Source organism: Cebus imitator, unplaced genomic scaffold (assembly GCF_001604975.1).
Source record: "Cebus imitator isolate Cc_AM_T3 unplaced genomic scaffold, Cebus_imitator-1.0 Scaffold101, whole genome shotgun sequence".
NCBI classification, from domain to species: Eukaryota; Metazoa; Chordata; class Mammalia; order Primates; family Cebidae; genus Cebus; species Cebus imitator.
Window position 1 is genome coordinate 1,605,095 of NW_016107416.1, and position 5,971 is coordinate 1,611,065.

At 44.3% G+C, this 5,971-nt stretch overlaps 1 long non-coding RNA gene across 1 annotated transcript in view; it reads left to right on the forward strand.

Moving 5' to 3' along the window:
• The window catches only part of LOC108310104, a 22,607-nt gene that overhangs the window by 1,106 nt on the left and 15,530 nt on the right, over positions 1 to 5,971 (forward strand). The gene's annotated exons all lie outside the window — the stretch shown is intronic.

Consider the following 5,971-nt stretch of genomic DNA (forward strand, 5'->3'; position numbering starts at 1 on the left):
CCTCCTGGGTTCAGGCAATTCTCCTGCCTCAGCCTCCTGAGTAGCTGGGATTACAAGCACGCGCCACCATGCCCAGCTAATGTTTTGTATTTTTAGTAGAGACGGGGTTTCACCATGTTGACCAGGATGGTCTCGATCTCTTGACCTCGTGATCCACCCACCTCGGCCTCCCAAAGTGCTGGGATTACAGGCGTGAGCCACCGCTCCCGGCCTGCCTGCCTTTTTGAAGCCTTTTTAGCTGCCTTTTCAGCTGCCAGAGCAGCCTGTTTCTGTTTCTTATGGTTTCGATTGTTAAAAACCTTCTGAGCTATTTCTAGGATCTGGGTGATATTTATCCCAGCAAATCCTCAAGTTTTTGTAATTTTTTTTGAATGTCAAGTGCTGCCTGGGCCACAAATGCCAAATTAATAGCACGGCTATTGCGGGGAGCTGCTGGATTAAATGGGGCGTAAATTCAATAGGCCTCCTGAAGGCATTTCAAAAACACTCCAGGTAACTTATTGGGCCCCTGGACAACTTCAGTTGTCTTAGACAGATTCAGAGGTTTTCAAGCGGCTCCTTTAATACCCACAGGGAGATACCGGTGGAAATTGTTCAAAGCTCTACTCCCCCTACTCCCTGCCCCCAAGGTATCTGGGTCCCAGTCAGGCTGAGTAGAAGGAAAAAACTTCCTCTAGGAGGTCTTAGGCTCCCTCCTCCGGCATACTGGCTGAACTAAGGAAAAAACTTTCTGGCCTCCCTTCAAATATGGTCCCTTTTCTTAGCTGTAAGAAGGGTTAGGAGAAGCTGTTGACAATTAACCCAGGTGGGCTGGTGAGTCTGGAGTATGGACTCAACCAGTGAGGTTGGGACCTGAGGTTTCTCAGAGAAAGGTGGGTTTTTGAGCCTTCCAGTTGTACAGGTTAGAAGTAGAAAACGGGACATAGACCAAAAATGGGGCAGAATGATCGCTGCCTGGCGGGGGTTAAGGGGAGGAGTGGGGCAGCCTCCTCCAGCCGAGGCTGCAGTAGGGAGGTGGGGTTTCTCCATGTTAACCAGGTTGGTCTGGAACTCCTGACCCCAGGTGATCTGCCCGCCTTGGCTTCCCAAAGTGCTGGGATTACAGGTGTGAGCCACTGTGCCTGGCAGTAGCTGTCAGATTCTATCACCACCTGGAGAGTGTCCTATGAACAGCAAAGAGCTTCTTGGTTTATAATGGCAGTTCCAAGGTGAATGTGCAGCATCTTGTTTGGAAGGCTAAGAAGGTAAAAACAACTTAGCTTACAGGCTAAATTGCATTCTGTTTGCCACTACATTTGGATTTTTACTGACTCATGGGTGGTGGATACCGACCTGGTCATATGGTCAGGCTGAAGAGCAATAGAAAACTGGCCTCTTAAAGGGATTCCCTAAGAAAATCACTATGGAAATTTGAGGGATGCATTAAAGTAGGACATATTAATGCTCAATAGAAGAACCACTTTCCTGGATTGGAAGGTGATTGGCACCAGTGAGTGAATTTCCCAGTTTGCTCACTCGAGGTGGCTACCTGGGTCCATGAAATGAGTGGGGTCAGGAATTCGAGGCCAACCTGGTTAACATGGAGAAACCCTGTCTCTACTAAAAATACAAAAATTAGCCAGGCGTGGTGGTATGCACCTGTAATCCCAGCTTTTCAGGGGGCTAAGGCAGGAGAATCGCTGGAACTCAGGAGGCAAAAGTTACAGTGAGCTGAGATCGCATCACTGCACCCCAGCCTAGATGACAGAGCGAGACTTCATCTCGAAATAAATAAATAAATAAATTAAATAATCTGGCAGCTCCTCAGATGGTTCGCAAGTCAATTCTAGGGGAAAAAGTCTATCTGCTTGAAAATATGGTGAATATCTCCTGGCATTCCCCCAGTAGTATGTTCTGGCACAAAGAACTTCCATTTTGTTATGGAGCTCTTCTAGGCACTTCTCTCCCCATTGGATAATTTCTCCAACATCATCCAAAATGTTACGGGTATTTTATGTTTAAGATTATTTTATATTTTTCAGTTATAGTGGAAGTTTTACTTAAGGTCTGATAGCAAATAAGCAATTTCCCGCAAATGGAAATTCTCTGGTCCAAATTTCCAGCAGTTATTGCTGGTTGGCACTCACTTTTGCCATAAGCCCGAGCCTATATTTCACACGGGGCTATTGTACAGAGAATTTGTCCCTACTGGCACTTCAGCTTCTATTTCATACTGTTTGTTTGAAATTAATAATCTGTGTGACCTGGGCCATCTTATTTGTTCCCATTTTAGCACATTAAATTAATATTGCCCAAAGGGTGATTTTTTTTTTTTTTGAGACAGTCTTGCTGTGTTGCTCAAGCTAGAGTGCTGTGGTGCGATCTCGGCTCACTGCAACCTCCCGCTCCCGGGTTCAAGCGATTCTCCTGCCTCAGCCTCTCAAGTAGCTGGGATTACAAGTGCCTACCGCCTCCAGCTAATTTTCGTATTTTTAGTAGAGACAGGGTTTCACCGTCTTGGCCAGGCTGGTCTCAAACTCCTGATCTCGTGATCCACCTGCCTCAGGCTTCCGAAGTGCTTGGATTACAGGCATGAGCCATGGCACCCAGGCCCAAAGGGTGAATTTATGTGCCTTCTGTTTATAATAGTAGGAAGGGGAAATATTCCCCGGTCAGATACAATGTCCCCATAAACATTCAATACTACAATATTCCTGCATACATTCAATACTACAATATCCTCATACTACAGTCAACAAAAAGATATGCTATTCACATATAAAAACTGTTCAAACATATGAATTTTAATCCAAACTTTTTTTTCACCTTAGTTTCATCAACACTTGCATCCCTGACTGAAGCTTCTGCTAGGACTTCACTAACAGATTTTCATTTTATTAATACTACGGGCCGGGCACAGTGGCTCACGCCTGTAATCCCAGCACTTTGGGAGGCCGAGGGGGGTGGATCACAAAGTCAGGAGTTTGAGACCATCCTGGCCAATATGGTGAAACCCTGTCTCTACAAAAAGTACAAAAATTAGTCAGGTGTGTTGGCTGGCGCCTGTAGTCCCAGCTACTTGGCAGGTTGAGGCAGAAGAATCACTTGAACCTGGGAGGCGGAGGTTGCAGTGAGCGGAAATCCTGCACTGGACTCCAGCCTGGCGCCAGGCGACAGAACAAGACTCTGTCTCAAAAAAAAAAAAAAATACGAGATAGGGAAAGTGTGCCCCATTAAGACATAATATTCATTCTCTTAAAACATCCATGTATAGGACCTACAACCACTTCACATAAATCCCATCTAAACATTCTATTTTTCTCCCTTAGTCCCATCTACCCTTGATTTCTATACACTTTTGTCCTAATTGTGTTCTTAGTGAGGGCTCATTAGCAGGGTACTGTGGTGTATATGGCTCCTATGTTAAGGAGTCCTAGAAATGCCCCTTTTCCACCCTGATGGTTTTTCTCACTGATGTGGACAAGGCCTTGGATCTGCAGTGGTGGTGGGGGTGTGGGGGGGTGGTGGTGGTGAACTAAAGGACCCTGATCCATTTGTCATCAATCATTATACTGATTTGGTTATGGGACTCTCACCCCAGCTGATTCAAGGTAAGGTTTTTTGAATTCCTCAACACTAGGTTGGATAAATCATGTGCCCAGGGCCCTTCATGTTGGGACACCAGCAGGGCCCCTCCTTGGTCCACCTCAACCTCTCAGAGTACTGCTCTAAGACTGTTGTTTTGACCCCATTCACGTCAGCTTTATTTCCGTTTATTTTTTTGAGATATAGTCTCTCTCTGTCACCCAGGCTAGTGTGCAGTGGCACAATCTTGGTTCACTGCAACCTCCGCCTCCCAGGTTCAGGTGATTCTCCTGCCTCATTCTCCCGAGTAGCTGAGACTATGGGCACACTCTACCACGCCCAACTAATTTTTGTATTTTTGGTAGAGACAGGGTTTCACCATGTTGGCCAGGCTGACCTAGAACTCCTGACCTCAGGTGATCCGCACCCCCCTCGGCTTCCCAAAGTGTTGGGATTACAGGTGTGAGCCACCACACCCAGGCCTTTATTTTATTTTTTTTTAACAACTGCTTACAGAGTTCCACTGTGCTGGGAAGAGTCCTTCACTCCTCCCTCTGTTCTTTCCCCATTCTCTTAAGAATCAGTCTAGTGCTCTTTGTTATCTGCTGTTTCAGTATAACTTTTCCCTTTGATAATGGCCCTCAGTCTAACGACTATACCTCATGCCAGCCAGAATCTAACAGCCTAGCATCAGGATCTTCCCCAGCATATTCCTTTGGTAAGACCCTGAGACTAGAGGCTAGAGCTTGGACTGGCCAGAATATCACCTTGGCTGGTCTCTTGTCATTTTAGCTATTACAGATAACAATAACCAAGGGATTGTATACTTAGTTTTCTTCTTGTTAGTTTATAGTTCCTTATGCATCCAGAAGTTGAATCACTCATGTCTAAATTCCACTGGTAACTTTTACCTCCCATAACTGATGACAGCACAGCTGCTGTTCCATACTATGGTAACCCTGTGGCCACCCACCCAGGAATCACAGGTTATTTATTCTACGCCCCCCAGTCTTTTTCCCCACAAAGTACATATTTCAGTGAGTCCAGGCTGGTTTGGCCAATTGTAGTTCTCCTCACACCAACTCCAATGGCTTCGGACACTGACAAACTGGAGTTGGACCAAGCTTTGCAGGGTAAGGACACAATTCTCCACAAGACTGCCCTCATTACAGACACCAGCCACAAGCTTGGGGGTTCTCAGGCTACTCTCATTTCTGACCAGCAGATATAAATTTGGAGGTTCTCACTGCACACCACAAGTCAACAATTCATTAGAACAACTCACGGAACTCAGGAATGTTCTGTACTTACAATTACAGTTTTATTATAGGAAAGGATACAAATCTGAAAAAGCCAAAGAGATAAAACCTGCCAGGAACCAGGGAAAGTGGCTGGCCAAATTCTTTGTTACACATGAATGGACGTACATTTTGTTCATTCATTCTTCATTTGATGAACATTTGGATTGACTCTACCTTTTGGCTATTATGAATACTGGTGCTATAAGCTTTGTGTACAAGTTTTTGGGTGTACATGTTTTCATTTCTCTTGGACATAGGAGTGCAATTGCTGGGTCATATGGTAACTCTGTGTTTAGCTTTTACTTTTTCAAAGAAAGAAGTTCTTTATTAAGAGGAAACAAGGAAGGTGCTACAAAGTAAATCAAGTTGTGAAAAGTGAGCTATCAATCAAAGAACTGTCATTTTCATCTTAGTGCATTTCCAAAACAGCATGTATAACAAAGTTGTCTTATCTAGATACTGTTAATTTTCATCACTTATAAAAATTTAAAATAACAGATATTGACTATTCTTGTGCAATATAATCTTGCCCCCCTTTTTTTTATAACGAATTAAGAAAACTTAATATCATTTTCTTTTCTTTTTTTGAGACAGAGTCTTGCTCTGTTGTCCAGGCTGGAGTGCAATGGCGTGATCTCAGCTCATTGCAACCGTTGCCCCCTGGGTTCAAGCAATTCTCCTGCCTCAGCCTCCAGAGTAGCTGGGATTACAGGTGCCTGCCACCATGCCCGGCTAATTTTTGTATTTTAAGTAGAGACAGGATTTTACCACGATGGCCAAGCTGGTCTTGAACTCCTGACCTCAAGTGATCCAGGTGCCTCACCCTCCCAAAGTGCTGGTATTACAAGCATGAGCCACTGCGTCTGGCTTTACGCAATATCATTTTCTTTATACATTTAGTAGTCATTTTGTATGTTGATATATGTATATATATTTCTAAATCCTAGCTTCATACCAATAGGACCAAAATAAAACTTCATTGAAAGGCCTAAAGAATTCCTTATGGACTTTCTCTTGCCACACCGATAGCATCAGCTCATATCTCTAATTCTTTTTTTTTTTTTTGAGACGGAGTTTTGCTCTTGTTACCCAGGCTGGAGTGCAAT